Source organism: Phycodurus eques, chromosome 15 (assembly GCF_024500275.1).
Source record: "Phycodurus eques isolate BA_2022a chromosome 15, UOR_Pequ_1.1, whole genome shotgun sequence".
Classification (NCBI taxonomy): domain Eukaryota; kingdom Metazoa; phylum Chordata; class Actinopteri; order Syngnathiformes; family Syngnathidae; genus Phycodurus; species Phycodurus eques.
The window spans coordinates 13,085,284-13,102,329 of record NC_084539.1 but is presented as its reverse complement, the minus strand read 5'-3'; the positions used below and the strand labels follow the sequence as shown (position 1 = coordinate 13,102,329).

The following is a 17,046-nucleotide window of genomic DNA, read 5'->3' as shown; positions in this document are numbered from 1 at the left end:
GTTCACCTCTTGACATTTACTTTGGACTCTTTTACTGAGTAGTTGTATGCCGAAGCAAATGTCATGTACCTCAGCTTTGAACTGTAGAGATGATCTTTTCACAGTATTCTACCTCAGGTTTCGCTCCATTAACTATCACACTGAGAGCTATAAAGCAAGCTTTGTGTTCAGCATGCCAGCTCAGCCCACCTGAGTATACGTGTGCCTGCTCTATCGACCATTCTATTGAGTCATTAAAGAGTGCAGTTGCCTTAAGGGCTGTGTGTTGTACGGATAAACTGTCGAAGTGAAGTGTGTAGCTATCTAGATTATTTATTTGCCTTTATACATTTTCTCTTAGTCAGCATGGTAACTTCCTCGATAAGGTTAAATCGAGTGTTTGTCTCTTATTCTATCACACTCACGTCAGAATGCACCCGCATGAATGTGCATGCCAAGACACAATCGAGACATTTTCAAAGCAGTGAATCATGAAGATTGTACAGTCACCATTCTCGCTGATTACTGTAATTAAAACCAGTAGTCCTATTGTGAAGATTAATATCTCCCTGTATTTTTATGCAAATCCATTTTTAACCCTCAATTTCAAGATTTTACATCAGTTTCAAATGCATGTATAAAGGTAATGTCGTCTTCCTCACTGTGGTCTATTCTCCGGATGGGCATAATAACTGAGACATATGCTATTGTGTGAAATTGATTGTTGATTAATCGCGCGTTGAAGTGATTGAGACAAAATCAAGTGGGCTACTTGGCTCCAACCAGCAAAGGTGCTATTGATTCAATGTAACTTGTCTGAAACCTGAAGAACAACATTACATCGGCTAATGGAAGTTGAACTACATGTATTTCTATGTGACATTTGTTATGACACTTCTCCTCTGGCCAGCGTCATTTTACGCAATACAACTCAAAACAGAAGTTCAGGAGAAATTCTCCTATCCCACCATTACAATGGTTATTGTTGCGCATCACAGCACAGGTATTCTTTAAGTTATACGACTTTTAGGACTTTTTCCCAAGCTCATTAGGTTTCCGCTTCATTGTACACCTTGCTGCGCTGTATATGGGGAGAATGTTTTTTTTAATAATGCATGCATAAGCTCAATTAGTCTTATTTTCTTCTTAGGCCAGGTAAGCACAATAAAAAGAATGTCAGTGTCATGTCTAACATCCAGATATTAGTCTCCACCATGTTTGAGCTTTGGTGCGTCTACGCTTATCAAATATTCCATTACTCTGCCAACTCCCCTGCATGTAATAGAGCGCACCACATCATTTCCAAATAGTATTAGTCTGAACACCCCTTCTTTCGCAACAATGTGCAAATAATTACCTCTTTCTACATCTGCTCACAGATCCAGCCATGGCCAGTCCTGTGACACATAATGTGTTCAGAGATTTGATAGAGATTATTGTTTTTATTTTATGCAATGCCAGCATCGCTTTGTCAGAGCTTATGTGGCTTTGCAGCGTTTATTTTACTTCTTTTTTTTTTTTTTTTTACAAATCTTTAGCAGAAAACCAAGGACTTTTTGTGGATGGGCTTGCAAGGAGAACCGTAAAGTCTGCTTGTGGCTCATATGAATGAGGCTTTGTGATTTGATGTTTTTTTTGATATTCATATATTTTAATTACTGTATATCTATCTATGGGTCACTGGTGAGCTGGAGTTTGTGGCTAAATAAGGTAACCAACATTGTAGAAGTAAGTAGGACTTATTGTTCAAGTACACATGCACTTTTTTCTTCTTCTTTTTTTTTTAATTTACGGGACATTGAGTTAAATTTTAATTACATTTAAAACTTTATGTCCACTACTTGCTCAACCTTCTGCCTTGACCACCTAGTGTACTTTCTTCTTTTTCATGATTACTTGTTGTATTGACAAACGAGCCAATGACACCATTTGTGAGGGAAGTTCCCTCAGTATGATCAGTCCTATGAATGACTAATTTCTCTCCTCCACCTGTGAATCTATCTCTCCATCTTTCTCTCCAGCTCAAATGCATTAGTTCTGTTGTTGCTCTTCCAGGTTAAAAAAGAAAAGAGAGAAAAGATGAAAATTCCGTCATGGGTTTTATTGTTGGTACAGTGATGTGGGAAAACCCTTGCAGCCTATAATTCAAACCAGCAAACACATTTTAAAAATCCCTCAAGGACGCTCGTCATGATGGCTGATGTCATGATTAATGATTGTCCTTGAGGACGGCTTGTTTGTGATATGATTTACAAAACGTACTGTGCATTAGCTAAACCTGCAAGGCGCGGGCATGTTAATTAATTACAGATTGCAGATGAGTTGATTGCTTCATCGTGGGCCTATCTTATAGGCTAACAACTTTATTAGCGCCATGCGGGCTTGTCAGGTCTTTATGGCACTGATGTTTATTGCGACCTGGTTTTCATGGTATGCTTTACATCATAGGATTAAGATGTAATCATCCTGTTGCTACACCTCTGCTTTTTTTTTTTTTGGTTTCATTTATGGGAAGGTGTTTAAATACGGACATCTCACCTCTAAAATCCGGCTGGAAAGGTTTAGAGGGTTATAGATGATACATGCCAGATACAATAACCTGAACAGTATTTATCACCCAGTGTCTGGCTATTATATCACTGCGTCACCCTTTGACAACATAAGTGTCATACTACCTCTTAGAAATGATAAACTCCCCCAAAATAATATCGTTATAAAGGGTCTAATCTGCTTGAAAATAACTACTAACCCTTTTTTATTTATTTATTTTTTTATAGGTCACCAATCTCCACTTTGTTATTCAGGAGCCGAGTAGACTCCCCTCTTCCCACCCACTCCCTTTTTTTGCCATCTGCTTTGAAATTAATGGGGACGTTGGAAAGTAGGCTAAATCCAGAGTGACAGCTTTTCTGCCTCCTATTTTTAAAGAGGTGCTGCAGGCGGAGTCCAAGTGTGTGGGAGATGGAGAGGAGAAAGAGGGTCTATCATGCTGTTTTTGCCTCTTTGAGTCTCACCTCTGCCCTACGGGATGATCTTGCAATCATATCTCATGGCTTCGCTTAGCTGCTGACGTTGCCCTTTTCCCTCCTGTTCAAGATCATCTACTATATATTATGAGAAATTTTAAATCTGAGATAATAAAGAGTGATTGCGTTTGGGGAGAATTTAGTAGAAATGATAATGGTTTAATTATATACAGTTTTCCTACAATTGCAGTCCTTTTTCCATTTCATATATATATATATATATATATATATATATATATATATATATGTATTTTTTGTTTTGGCTGGTTTAAACATAGAGAGCAATATCTATAAAAAAAAGAAACCCTTCTCCCTCCCTGGCTAATCTAAGATTTTTCACAGGGACTAAGCCAAATGAGTACAAAAACTGGGTTGATTTTCTACTGCAGGGCCTTTTAGTTTATCAGAGTTCCAGTGAGGGCGGGGCTCACCGCAGGCAGCAGAGATGCTGCAGTGGACCACAACACGGGTAATATAAACAACTTTAATAACAATTAATCAAACTACCTATTAAATCAGTATTAACTTGTAATTTTGTTTTATTTTGGAACATGTTCGTCCAGAGCAAATTTTAATCAAGGAGCAAAGACAAAAGATGAATTTTAGATATTTATTGATAACGAATCATTTCTGATTTAATAACTGAAATTTGCCCGAGGAATCAAATTCAAGGGAAGTAAATCAAATTTAGGTGTGTATGACAGGGATGAATCTATAGTCTTTTGACTCATCTTGTGTGTTAAATACTGTATGTCAGTGTTGGCATTGTCTAGGGTTTTGCATGAATGGAAATTCATTTGATTTGCTTGGTTGTTTACAATTTTTAGTGTGTAAAAATTACATTGGGTTGCTCGATGAATATTTTTATTTAAAACAATTGTTTCCTCATGCTTTCACTTCATTAATATTAACTAATATGAAAATGTTTTTAATAAAATGGTTCATAAATGTACATATGTTTAGCTCCGAAGTGAACAGGGAGCCCCATTGCCAGGGATTATGCAAGATTATGTCAGTTTTTCATCATTGGCTTGTCATACAGTATGATGTAATGTAAGTGGGATGTTTTTTTTTTTAATTTCAAAAGGGTTAGACATGTTTTGGCCTCATTTCTGATGCATGAAAATCATGATAATTACGCTTTTGTGGGTTTCTGTACACTACAGCCATGCTGGAGGTTTCAGCTTTTTATACATAGGTTCAAAAGCTCCAATTATAGAGTAACCAGGGTGTTTCATTTAAAAGCAACTGCATATGGGCATATAAACTCTGTCACCCATAGAGCATGCATACAATACATCCTCTTTCGCCTAACTTCATCTCTGAGCGCTAATCTTTCCCCTGGCTGTGGAGGCACTGGCGTCACCTCACATGCCGGATGCAAAGCCAGTTATCATTTGCTTTTCCTGTCCTCCTCTTCTCCAGTACTCCCCGCTGCCACCATTTCCCACTTTGCCGCCCTCCCTCTCAAGGTGGATTACTGGCAGAAAGTGGACGTTTGATCCTGGCCTTCTCTTTACTGCTTCTATAGCCATCTGACAAAGCTCTCAATATCTCTTTTTCTTTCAGACACCCCTGTTCGACACTCTTACTGTCTTTTAAAAGAGAAAAGAGTTAAGCCTTTGGACTGTTTGATGTCGAGGACTGGTTTACCTGAAATCAGGCAGGCAGCAAGGTCACATGTGAGAAGTTAATTCAGTTTCACCAGGAATGAGTGTTGGGAGATCACAGAGGCAGGTGTGACTTGTTTACCATTTTGTCTGTATAGAGGAAGGGATATAAATAGATAATTCACTGTCAAGAGAGTTATAGGTTTTTCTGCCAATTTTAAGCAACATCATTTGTATAATTCACATAATTGCTCAAGAAAATACACATCAGTTGCTGTGCCGTCTCATTTAAAGTTATTTGCACTGAGATGTCTCAAGACTGATTAATTGTAAGGGGCAATGCCAAGAAGCTTTGCAGGACAATTTGTATGGAGAGTATAAAAAAAAAAAAAGCATGTTAAGGGTGGTGGCCTCTCTCTAAGGGTGGTGGCCTCTCACTCTGGCCAAAAAGTTGCACTGATAAGATGTAATCTGACATCAGACATTATTTAATGATGTTAAGATGGTATGCGCAAATGTAAACTAAGTTCGTTAACGTAGGGTAGACTGGTGACATGTTTCAGTAAAAAAATAAATATATAAATAACAGAAATTAATGAGTGGGAAGCCATGCTCTTGTGAATCATTTGTAGTCAAGACAGTATGTTGAATTTACTGTATGTTATTTTTATACTTTTTTCATGTACACAAATGTGTTACTTGAAATACTTTTCCCTATAGCTTTCATACTACAAACAGAATAGGTACCCTAGACATTATATACACTAGATACTGTACATAGAAAATAGTTTTAAAGTCAGTTAGGTTATGCTGCTAAAATGGCCTATAACGCCCTAAAGCCTCCGAGTCGTGAGAATGCCATAAAGATGATGGAGCTGTCCTGAGCAGCCAACCCGTTTTAATCATGAGCGAGTACATTTTTACTAAAATACCCAGATATATATAATACTTCTTCCTTAGGCGTGCTGTACAAGACTGTTGAAGACCACCAATAAACCTTTCTGCCAGCCTTTCTCCCTGACTTTGGCTGCTGCAGTTGTGTTGCTTTCAAGGGATTGTTATGGGTTTAATGTTAATCATATTTGTCAAGTATAATACGGTTGGATACGTGTGGAGCTCTAGACCATACGTTTGGTTCTACGCTTATGTTTCAACACCATTTTGGTTATCTGGCAAGTGGCTTAGAGGAGACAGTGGTTCAAATTCCACTGTGGCTGGAAAGAAATATAGTAATTGCACCTAGTTGTTAGAGAGATGGCGGCACGGTGGCCGACTGGTTAGAGCGTCAGCCTCACAGTTCTGAGGACCCGGGTTCAACCCCGACTGTGTGGAGTTTGCATGTTCTCCCCGTGCCTGCGTGGGTTTTCTCCGGGCACTCCGGTTTCCTCCCACATCCCAAAAACATGCATAAATTGGAGACTCTAAATTGCCCGTAGGTGTGCATGTGAGTGCGAATGGTTGTCTGTTTGTATGTGCCCTGCGATTGGCTGGCAACCAGTTCAGGGTGTACCCCGCCTCCTGCCCGATGACAGCTGGGATAGGCTCCAGCACGCCCGCGACCCTAGTGAGGATAAGCGGCTCAGAAAATGGATAGATGGATGTTAGAGAGATGGTCATCTGCAAGGGCCCAATCTCTCCCTTGTCTCCATGTTTGTTCTGGTCGTTGGTGTGGTGTGGTGTGCATGTATGGAACTCAGAATTTTACTTTCACCTCTCCCTTTTTTAGGGAGACAGATAATGCCATTTTTTGAGAATAATTTCTAATGTGTGGAGAAGCTGCAGTATTATTTAAATTAGCCCAATTTCTATGTCATAATCCAGCCAAAATCTGAAAGCTTGCTTCAAGAAACATTTTCTGACATAGCACACTTTATATGTAGTCAGGCTCCAGAGACCGCTGTTCATAAAGTTTGCTGTTCATAATTGGTTACGCTCTGATGTAACTCTGTTCCAGCCAGACTTTTGTGGAGTGTACCCTAGCAACCAAGTACTTACTTCCCGTGTTTCGCGACTACATTTAACGATAGCTTAGCGGTTAACATGGCTTCTCTGTCTTCTCCTGTTAATTACTGCTTGTCCTCCTTTCGTAATAATGATACTTGTCTGAAGAGTAAGTTATTCACTGCTATGGAGATGATGATTAGTCATTTAGAGGAGTAGCTCTGCACAGTGTTTAGTTATGCTAGCTAGCCAGCTGCAGCTGCGGAGGTGGAGAAGCTGCCTGCACAGAAGTCAGACATCCTTGAAGCCATTTTTTCTTTTTTTTTATGAGGCGAATGCAATGGCATCATCAACAAACATTATCGCAATTGGTTGGTGGAGTCCAAATCTATGCCTTTGGCCAAATTCAACATTTCTTCTGAAAATACCCTATATACTGTATAACCCTACGAATGTGTTGATTTCATCGTATTTATTTATTACATTTGTACTGGCCTCGTCGGGCCAGCGTCTGTAAGGTACGTAGTGGTCCGACACGGACACAGACCCTGACTGGGACCCTAATGTCGGACCCTGCATTATTGGTTGAAATGTTTTTTTTAATTATTAATTTTGGGCTCATTTCATATCACAAAATAGTGGCATTTGAACATGGGTGTGTACACTTTGTATTTTTTTTTATTTTAATTTTTGTATCTACGGTATATATAATGATTGAATGACTGTTCATCCAAGCTGTGGGTATGATGATTAAAGCGGGCCCCAGTGCAAATTGGGTAATTAATCGGCTGTTCTCCATGTTAATAGCATTAGTCACCTTGGAGATAATTACAGCCATCAAGAGCACAGAGCTACATACTCTGTGTACCTTTTAGGTCCTTAAAACAAAGGTATGACCAACATAAAAACTTTTCTCTTTGGTCCTTTTTGTATTTGTAGTTTGGATCAGAATTTGTCGTCTTGCTTACATTAGAGAATGGGCCAAGTGGGAGTCTTTGGAAGAGTTGGAATTAGTTGAATAAATGATGAATAGTCGTAAATAAAGTCAAACTTTTTTTTCTCCAAACACTGAGTGGCAAATTTGTGTCGGGCAAATCGACCAGATGCCGACTGTATGAGTCATCTGTCGAGAAGCTAACTCATGCTTTAGCCCATGAACCATGTTTGTCACCATGCTCAGCCCAGTTGAGGTCTCTGTCACTGTAATGTCTCACGTGCATATTTTATGCTAGAGGATTTATGTAGTGATAAGTGAGAAGTAACATTTCACACAGGAGGACTGCCAAATTTAAGCATTAAGGGAAAGTCACTGGGGAAAAAGATGAATGTAGTCTTCTGCTCTGTTGTCTGATGCCATAAATTACCTGATCATTGATCCATGACTGTCTCTGTGGACTTTCCTACATTCATCAAGCCACCAGTGTAGAATAGGCCTGAGTGGAAATACCTCACTTCATTCGTGGATCTCTGCAGCACAGCCTGTTGCTTAGATACGACACTTATTTATATAAAACTGAATCATAGGTGGGGGATTGCATTATGCACATACACAGAAAGCTTGTGTTAGCGCTATTTTATGACCTCAAATCATTTGTAAAATGGTTTGGCTCATCTCCATGAACATAGATCGACTTATTGCCAAGGAATGGTTCAGCAGACAGTTACCACTACATCCAGACACACCTCTTTTCAACTCTATGAAAGATTAGATTTTTTTTTTTGCCAAAATGGGAAAAAAAAAATCTGTTTCAGTTTACTGAAAGTGACAATCAAACATGATAGCGATGAACTATATAATTAATATCATATTTTAAATACCAGCCTCACATAAGATTTGATCAGGGATGGACATCAGTACTTGTCCATCCCTGGGTATCGGTACGGGGTTGATTCTGGCCTTATTTCAAGGTATTGGGTACTCGTGAAGGCTGCTGATAACAGCCCCTGATACTTAAGGTAAGAAAATATGATATTGAGTAAGTCTGCGGTGCCAGTAGTTGGCGCTACACTGTGACAGTTTGACACATTGGCGACTCATCATGCGTGACAGAAAGAAGGGGAGAGAAGTACTAGTGGTATCGGTACTTGATATCGGTCAGTAGTTTGCTGTTAGTTAAATATAGCACTGTCTTCTCGGTCTTCTTGGTCATTTTATGTACTTTTTGTGAGTCTTATAAGCATTGCACAAATTTCAATGTGCCATACGTACGTAGGGTTGCTGATATTTGGTGTATTAAATATAAAAACTTTGGGTGCATATGTTTCTGTGACTTATTTTTTAGGTTTGTGTTTATTTTACAAGCATGAGATGAGCAAGCATTGAGATAACTGATAATTTTTGGTAATGGTGACACTAATCTTAATAAATTGCTATACCGTATCATCCCCAAGATGCATTTACCATGCTCAAGTTTAGACGTATAGATTTATAAATACGTTTGGGTTACCTCAAAATTGTGCTATCTCAGGGGTGATGGATTTACGGTAGATGTTCTAGTGTAGATAATAGTATATATTTCCTTTTCACCTTTGTCATAAACTTATTCTTTCCTTTTGTCCCCCTTTTGATTATTAAAAATGTAATTGCACTTTAGACTATACTTTCAGGGATAATTTCTATATTTCTTGACAAAATGTAATTGTACAGCCAAAGTAAAGAGTCTCTTTCTGGTTGTGGTCGATTTTGGGGGTAATTAATTAGATCTTGGCGGTCATTTAAAAGCATTGCTCATACTGAAAATGCACATCTCTTCTTCTTTGTCAGTGTTTTCTTGCAAAGAGCTTATTTTTCGACCCTCATTGTCTTTTTTGACATAGAGAGAAGGGATCTGTATCTTGAAGAAATAATGCTTCACTTGCGTTTTACTTTCTAACAAAGCTTTTCTCTCCCAAGAAATATTTTGTTTTTAGCTGAAGGGTCGCTGCCTCTATTTTTACGAATGACCTAATATTCATCTGTGTATGTAGTTGTATGGGAATCTTTGACATACTGTACCTTATCTGCATTCAATGTATGTTTCTGAGAGTGACCCGGGGAAAGGTGAAAGTGAACCTAATTTAATAATGTAGTCATCACAGTGGTCAACACCTTCAGAGTCTATCCTCTCAGTTGATTTATCTTCTTTTGTAATGGAGATTAACCCCACTAAAGAATGCAAGTGGCCTATTTAACACCCATATTTTAACACAAGCCACGTGGACCTCACTAATGAGGTAGTTGTGCTTTGTCTTGCTGCTGGTTGTACAAGATTTAAAACGGTGGTCAATCCTGGGCTGCTTACAGGCTTTTAGGGCTAATAGGTAAAGATTAACACATTTGCATGCTTTGCAATGCATTATTCATGCATCATCTCCTCTAATTTGCCGGAGCAGGGCCTTTTTCTTCACTTACTTGAGAACATCTGAGTGACCTGGAAGCAGGTTGGGTGGGAATGGAGTCCAGTGCTCAGTACTCACATCTACAACGTAAGTGTCACCATGCATCAAACTGCTCCAAAGCAGCCATGTTTCACTTGTTTTGAAACAAGCAGCCATGTTTCACTTGTTTTTTTTTTTTTCCACTTGTTTTTATAATTGGCTGGGGACTAGTCCAAGGTGTAATCTTATTCTCACCCAAAGTCGGCTGGGTTAGGCTCCAGCTCGCCTGCAACTCTAAAGAGGACGTCGTACAGAAAATGGGTGGCTCGGTGGGTTGAACAGTCATTTACAGGTCACTGGTTGACCCAATATTTATTTGGAATTCAATGGAAAAAAATAATAATTAATAAATCAGTTTCAGGGTCAAACTGTTGCCATTATAAGACATTTATTACCTGTACAGAAAAGGGTGAAGTCTTAGTTTTCTAGGAACTGCTCAACCAAGGTTTTGTGTGGTCAACCCCTATGGAGAGAGTGCTGTGTTTTTGCTACCTTCTCACTAGCTGAGAAACACATTGCTGTGGTTCTGTAGGCCTGCAGTGATTCACTACCCTAGACAAAATGTATCATGTGTGTGTTTTGCTATTTCGAGACAGGCATCAGCTTCTTTTATTGAGTCAAATCCTTTGACTGGCTGAATATTTGATCATCTCAGTGACTCAGTTCTGTCTGCTGGTTAAGCTCTCCTCAAACAGACTTGTGGCGCAATCCAAAACACTATTGGGAGTAGCTGGGGTTTTTGTGTCAGTTTTGAGGATAAACTGAAACCTCTTTCCTGCAGTTGTCCCAGACTGGTTCACTCTTTTTTTTTTAATCCTTATTTTTTGGCATAAGGTGTAGTCATGCATGTGGCTGACAGGTGGTGGTCTTCAGAGATGTGAAAGATGCATTTTTGAATTAAATCTTAGTGTTTTTGTTTTGGTAATAAAATTGGTTGTATTTCTATGTCCTATTTTTGTTAGTGTTGTAACACATAGCAGGACTTCATCATTACTCATTTAAACTACAAGACTTTCTATTCCTGGATATTGGCTTCCATGGCAACATTCTACCATCTGTATATGCTTGTATTTATTTAGCAAGATTTCATCGGATTTATACATTACAAAGTCAGCTTTTGTTTTATTGTTGGCATTGCTATGGGCATTGCATCTCAAAACATATTGGCAGCTAACGGATGTTTAAATCTGGTGCTTCGTCACACTGTTATTCTGGTTCCTACCTCCCAAATTTCCAGTGTCACAAGCAACTTTGGTCTCTTCTGCTTTCTCTTTTTCCAACATAAGGGCTTTATGTTTGGCTTTGACACCAAAGCAGTTTTGACAAAACAACCCACCTTTTGCTGCACCTCCTCTCCCTTCTCAGTCTAGATCACGCACACTCCCCCCGCCCACACATCCCTTTCTCTCATTAGCTCTTTGTCAGATTTTATGAGAACGCTCTAATTTTTTAGCTCATTACATACAACATGGAGGAGCCTGCGTAAAGACCACCCCCCAAATGACTAATGCGTGATTATTATTATTTTTTTTTTGGTAGTGCAGGGTTAATGGTAGATCGACTTGTCTTGGTATGACAGTTATTTGTTAATTATATATATATATATATATATATATATATATTTAACATTTTCCCAAGCCCTTACTTCCGTTGCGTTTTTCATCCCTGTCAAGGTTTTTGCTCTTGACAGAGAGCTCAAAATTTGAGCTGTTGCATCTGTGATTACTTGACCCATTTTCTAAAAAACGGACAACCAACCTACAGCTGAGACCACCATCAGGCAAGCTCAAATAATCTCCCCATAACTCTCTTTTCAGAATTCAGCATTACTTGGAAACAGGTATAAAGAGACCACAAAAATGAGCTCATCGAAGAGTCCAAAAAAGAATGAAACACCTGCTCGCTTTTCTAATTTGCAATTGAATTTTATTGTAACACGTTACTCGTAAAACCATGAATGGGAGTTTTATAATGTGGCTGGATACCAAAAAGTGTTTGGTACTGGATTAATGGACTACATTTAAATAGTATTGCAGTATCCAATATGTAGTTTAGAAAACTGAAACGTGTCCACTGATTTTATATGTAATGTCAAAAGGCAATTAAAACTTATTTTCCAATATACTGTACCTACTCAGTTGGCTACAGATTAGTTGACTATACTTTTTTTGAGTGATAGGCTTTCTACTACAGTTGTTGCTGAAAGAGATCTGACACCACTTGTTTGAAGCAGTATTAAATGCATCAGTTGGAGAGGGACGATAACAAGCAGCAACAATAAATGGGAGTTAGTACTTTTACATACTTTAGTGTTTGTTCTAAATATAGAATTACAATTCAAAAATTTAATACACACAACACAATCACTTTGTAATAAACAAAAAAACAACCACCTCCTAGCCTGTAGCTCACTGCAGCAGATAGCACACTGCGCAGAGCAATTTTACTTTAAACCTTGAATAATATCACAATACAACACATTAACATGACTGGTGTGGGGAGTTGCTGAAAAGCAACATGAGAGTGATTAAAATAAGAACTGGATTCAAACCGCTGACTCCAAGTGGAAGCCTTATGTGCTGCACACTTATTTCAGCACACTAGGCTTTTCAGCCTGAAGCAATCATTTATGCTAGCTACCATTATATTTCTGGCCTCACAACAGGTCTGCTCTATCTGTATTCACATCGCTACTTGCTGGCAGCAACAAAACAGACTGCTATTGCTAAGTGGAGACCGTGGATTGAAATAAAGCTGCAAACAGTGTCAACTAAAATTATTAGGATGTTTTATTTTGTTATTTCTGTATGTGTTTTTAAAATTGTTTTTAAATAAAAAGTTTGGAAATCAATCTTTTTCAGCCACCAGCAGTGGTTTACATCTTCTAAATGACAGCTACTACAAAATCGTACATTGTAGTATCTTTTAGTACAGTACCTGATTTTGACATAGAAAACGTTAATAATAGTTTCGCGTAACGAATACTAATGTTACAAGGCGAGTAACTACCGTGTTTGTGTAGTTGGTAAAAACAGAAACTAGTTTTAATAAATTAAATTATAAATAAGCCTAACTATAATTATAATGGACAAATAATGAGGTAAAAATACATTATTTGAACTATTTAAACTAATTTGAATAATGATTTTAAAAGTATGACCTGTAATTCAACTGTTAATAAGTTGCATCTATCTCCATTTGATATCCACAACTCATACAATGTTACTGCAGCAACCCATGGAGATGGGTTGTTAGCTGCTTACCTGTCTAGTTTAGATGCGTTCAAGCTAATCTGCTAATTTGCAAGAAAGGTTGGACAGTAGAACTTCAAGATCCAATTTGATTAACAAATCAGATTTGCCTGCAGGCCTAATAAACCTGTTTTTTTTTGTTTGATGTTAACGAGGTAGTTTGAGATCTCACAATACACGAGTATTTTCATCATGGAAAGGATTTAATTCTTTACTACATAACCCTAGAGACATCTAATTTGAATATAATACAAGTTGAACAATGACAGATAGAAAATAAAATTTTATTATGGAATTAAACGTGCAAAGAGTTTAGGTATTGTGGCAATTTGTTGTTTTTTGTTGTGTACTGCATCTTTGCATTTGAAACTATGACTGACTGATTGTTTAGGTTCTATCCTAACCTGTGCAGAAATATTATGTCAAAGATTTTTTTTATCCATTTATGTGGATTTAAAAAAATATATATACACATTGGAACAAACCTACCAGTTTAATACGGTTTGTAGTTTGACAACAGTGACAAATATCTGTTCCTAAGTCTGAAAGTGTTGCTGGGCACAGAGAGGTAATTCCTGATGGATTGTGCTGAGCGCATCTTTAGCCTACGGAGATGACCACAGCCAATTTATTCCCAGATGCGCCCTCACTCCACACTCCAACAGAAATATTGTGTTTTTCCTGCCGTAAGATCATAGTAATTTTGCCTAGTGCTTTCCTGCTCTCTTATCTCTAAACATGCATTAGAATGTCAGACACATCATTCTCCCCCTCCTCTCTATCTCCCTGGTCTCCAAACCACTCCAGCAAATGTTACCCTTTCATATACTGGCTGAGAAAAATAACCCCCACTGCAGGTAAGGATTCACAGGCGCGATAACCTTTGCCACTGATTTGCAAATGTCAGTCTGGTAGTCAACCAATCACATTTTCTTTCAGCAGGGTAGGGCGGATCTCTCGTGGTGTCCTCACCCATGACACTGGGACTGAGCAGATGTGCACACTTGAATGAGAATGAGTCAGCAAGGCTTCAGGTGTGGCCAAAAGAGACCCACTGAAATACTGCATAATCAGGGAACCATATCCGATATCATGTCAAATGAAAGCCGTCCTTTAGCTGAGAAAAATCTTAAGGGGTAAGCTTGAGTTGCAGTTCAAACTATGAAAACTAATTAGTTCTGCAGGCTGTTGCAAAAGATGTCTCGCTTGGTCAATTGGAGCAACAGGAAGCACTATATCTCATTAAGCAGTAAGGCTGAAATGAGAACGTTGTGTAGTTTTCAACGCTTGAAGAGAATGGATGCTCTGGAGCATACTTCACTCCATGACCACCTAGTGCAATGGTTGCTGTCTTAAAGGCATGTGGGCACTAACCCAGCATGAGTTGTGATAACCAAAGCTGCTGGTAGTTTTACTCATTGAATCAAAGTGTCAGTTTCAGGAAGTGTTCATTTACAACTTTCAGGAGAGTGTAGGAATGAGCACTTTAATTTTCACACTCTCTTAAATTTATTTTGGCCTGATTTACTATAAGCTGCTAAATTGCGTGGTCACCATAATAGATTGCATTCGCTGATGGTGGGCGTGATCGATTAGAATTGCAGCACAATTGGCAACAGGTGTAATGCGATGGAAACCACACTATTTGAATGAAGGTTTTGCGCTATACGTAGCTCTGTTGTTTTTTGCATCCATCCATTTTCCGTACCACTTATCCTCACGAGGGTCACCGGCGTGCTGGAGCCTATCCCACCTGACTTTGGGCGAGAGGCGGAGTACACCCAGAACTGGTCACCAGCCAATTGCATGGCACATATAAACAAACAACCATTCACACTTACATTCACATCTACGGAAAATTTAGAGTCTTCAAGTAACCTACCATGCATGTTTTTGGGATGTGGGAGGAAACCGGAGTACCCGGAGAAAACCCACGCAGGCACAGGGAGAACATGCAAACTCCACACAGGCGAGGGCAGATTTGAACCCGGGTCCTCAGAGCTGTGAGGCAGATGTGCTAAGCAGTCATTCACCGTGCTGCCCTGTTGGTTTTCACCATGGAAAATTTGAGAAAGCAATGCAAGCACAAAATGAACTTTCAAGTGATGGAATTGGAAGAGTTAGTGGCAGAGGAAAACAAACAAGATAGGCAGCAACTGCATTAAAGCCACGTTTTGTTTGATTCAATTCATCCTGAGTGACTGCCCAACCTGCGGAATGCTGCGTTTAAAACTTGGGACAGCACACATAACAAACTGCTCTGTTAGAGGCCAGCACCAATCCAATTGCCATAGTTAGCAGAAAAGACCCAGATGCAAGGAAAAACAGAGTTGAGGACTTGTGACTGGTTCCAAGTCAGCCGTTAGAATCATTCAGAAGCTCCAAAATTGCATAGCTGAATAGATGATATGTCTCTTGTTTTTGCTTCTGGCATTTCAGAAATGACCAGGAAAGAGCCATTCTACCCGGCGCGTCTTATTTTTCCTATCCCTCCTCCTTGCCACAATCACCGCAGTCATCGTTAAGCACAACTGTGTTGGTTGCACCTGGCTTTCAGACGTGGCATTTAAAGATGCAAAATCAACTTGTCTCAGGTTTTGATAAATTACATTGCACATGCTAAATTAATCTATTTGTAGCTACTCCTAGGATTTTGCACGTTTGTGTAGAAATGCGCCAAATGAATTGTGCTGATATTTTTTTGTTTGACAGACGCAATCCTGGGTCCACCTGGTTAGTAGATTGGCGTCCAAATCTGTTTGCCTGCACAATCAAGTTTGTGTTCATTTCGCTTCTTCAAGGCATTATTACATAATGCTTATTCACAGAGAAATTAAATGGATTATCAGAGCAGTATCCATTTTCTTTCTAGCTATTGTGTGCTATGGAACTGGAAAGGTAGGGGATAAAGGCAAAAGCTTTAGTCTCGTCAACAATATTTCTTATTTATATTCTAGCCATCAATAAACGTTGACAAAAGCATCCCCGTAATTCAACATTTGAGCATTTTGTCTGCTGCAGTGTACAGTAGTCTCACTTTTGTACAAGGGTTTTGTAATAAAGGAGTGCCACTGCCTTGAGCTTTGTTGTGCTCCATTATAACTGCACACTTTGTCAAACCTTGTTAAAACACTCAAGATCATGTATATGTGTTTGGTGGAAATCCAAGAAAAGTTGTTTTTTTCTATTATTATTGTAAACCTTCACTTCTATGTTACAGGCTGGGGGTTAGCATCTTGAATTACTGCTTGATAGCTTTATGTTTTGATATGGCCCAGATGTCTGCAGTGGATTCCACAGTACCTATTTCAAGTATATGACTTTACAAGTAAAACCTTTTGTAAACAATAAAAATCTGTTACCATGATTGAGCCTTTATGTATAATAAAAAATGTGTAATCTCAGATTTGCTGTCTTTTGAGCGTGAGACCAATGTCTTTGTCCAACAGGCAAAGCACCCTGAGGCATATCTGTGCTGAGGGGCTTGTCTGATGTCAGGAGACAGCTGTCACTGACTTTCTTATCTTTATCAGAAAGACAAACCGTCAACCTCAGGAACTGCAATCACTCAACTCACCTTGTGGTGGTGGATGACCATGCACAAATAGTAGGCCAAAAAGATGATCACCAGCCAGGAAATCCATTCATGTATCTTCTATTAGTCTATCAAAATACTCCTGTGTTGTGGTGGAATTATTCAATACTTTTACACGAGCACCCTTTTGAGTCACACTCAAAGGGTCAGTTCATCGCAGCCCATGTCGTCTGATAGCAGTGTTTTATTTTCACTGTGTGAAGGAGGATAATTTCATCTGACTGTAG

General features: G+C 38.9%; 1 protein-coding gene across 2 annotated transcripts in view; it reads left to right on the top strand.

Moving 5' to 3' along the window:
• vav2 (vav 2 guanine nucleotide exchange factor) overlaps window positions 1-17,046 on the top strand; it is a 190,910-nt gene that overhangs the window by 33,168 nt on the left and 140,696 nt on the right. The window lies entirely within an intron of this gene.